This window comes from Olea europaea, chromosome 19 (genome assembly GCF_002742605.1).
Source record: "Olea europaea var. sylvestris chromosome 19, O_europaea_v1, whole genome shotgun sequence".
NCBI classification, from domain to species: Eukaryota; Viridiplantae; Streptophyta; class Magnoliopsida; order Lamiales; family Oleaceae; genus Olea; species Olea europaea.
The window spans coordinates 2,205,321-2,207,286 of NC_036255.1; the positions used below are offsets into that span (position 1 = coordinate 2,205,321).

At 34.4% G+C, this 1,966-nt stretch overlaps 1 pseudogene; it reads right to left on the reverse strand.

The window, feature by feature from the left end:
• Positions 1-994: 994 nt before the first annotated feature.
• LOC111368916 lies at positions 995-1,761 on the reverse strand (annotated as a pseudogene).
• Between the last annotated feature and the right edge of the window lie 205 nt (positions 1,762-1,966).

The following is a 1,966-nucleotide window of genomic DNA, read 5'->3' on the forward strand; positions in this document are numbered from 1 at the left end:
TATGGGCCTGCGAGTCCAATTTCATTTAAGTCTGCGTGCCAAATAGTATAGGATAGATGTTGGAATTAGACTAATTGAAGAGACAAGAAGAGGTGGAGGCCATGGAGATGGTGCATTGACACTGTTCAATGCCATACCCCCTAGAAATTGACCAACTAGTCTTCCTTATGGCCCGGGAAGACTAGATAGTAAAAGTTCATTATCGTCCGCACTATTATATATATATATATATATATATATATATGATTGTATTGTTGTTGATGAGACTCATGAATGCAAAATCCCTCCATAAAATATTAAGTCCCATTTGTAATCGCCTTCCATCATTATAGTGAAAAACCAGAGTCCCAAATCGTCTCAACTTGTTGAGTACACTCAAGGCTGGTCCATTAGGGATATGTTTGACACTATGAAATATTTGATATTTCTGAATGATTGGTTTGACTTAACTAAAATTTATCTTTTGTTGAGTACACTCAAGGATATAAATTTTAGAGGCATGTTAAGCTAACACATAAGATATGTGAAAACAAAGAGTTGTCAGCTTAATGATCTGGGAGTTGTATGGAGATACAATTGATAATAGTATCTACCCAAATATAATATTAGGGCTTGTTGAGTACACTTAAGGTCTTTATATAATAGATGGGATCCCAGCCCACTGAGAGTCAAGCATGGACTCCATCCTAGTGACTTTAGTTTGATTCATTTCCATAAATTATCTTTTGAATTTGCATAATTTCATTTACTTGAGTGTTTAAGTCGTTTAATTAGAGAAATTTTGAAATTAGGGTTTCTAATTGAGAAATTAGGGTTTTCAATTGAAATTAGGGTTTTTAGTTGAAATTAGGGTTTTTAATTGAAATTAGGGCTTTTTGCATTTAGACCATATTTTCACTCAATTAGATTCGGTTAAGGCTAGATTATATAGAATTGAACTACTCAATCTCTGAGCGACGATATTCGAACTTTTTAAAATCCACTTTATTACTTGTTACGAACCGTATACTTGCGATAGTTTTAAATCGAAAGAATTATTTCGTGAACATATGTCATCAGTCATATACATAGCAACAGATATGAATAACAAAAGTGGAGTGTTCACAAGACATATATCCTTAAATTCACCTTCCAAAATCAAGTACTTGAGATTTGAAGCACTGACAGTCAATTCTAAAGTATCGAAGTATGATAATGTTAGACTCTCAAGAAGAGGACAGCTTGCAATGGGGCATTCAATATCATATGGGGGAATCAAAACTTGTTGAAGATTGAGGTACTTCAAGCGAAAGAAACCTTTAAAAGAAGGTGGAGGGTCCAATTTCACAATGAACAAGCTCCAAATGAGTCAAATTTTTACAAGAGAAGAGAAGACGACGCCCTAAACCACTCACCTTCTCCTAATTCAAGAACCAACTCTTTAACATCTTTCTACTAAAGGAAAAGTAGCCACTGATCTATATTATATGAGCATTGCAAGTACAAGGTAGATAGAGAGAACTTGTGAATCAGTCCATCATGAAGAAATAAACATCGGGTAATAAAATTAGAAAGATTGTTCTCAACAATTGCTCTGTCATTACAAAGGGTCACACAGTTATCATCAAATGCAAGCTGCGTTAATGTGGCCCATTTGTACCTCCATCTACTTGATAAAATGCTAGTTCTCACGACATCCCTTATTGGAAGCTTTATGAGGATGGTTTCTATAATGCGTTGAGGCAGATCACTAATGAAATCTTGCTCAAAATCCATTCTCATTATTCAACAGAATAAATCCAAGCTACGAAGTGTGAAGAGAATAACTATCCTGCAAACAAGAAATTATAATTCATATCCATTATGTTCATTTTGCAATAAAACTCATGAAAGTTCCCCTCTACCACCCTATATTAGACAACAATTTTGTCGAGAAATTCACACTTGAACTTTCGACTTTCATCATAAAAAGACTCCACTTCTTGGT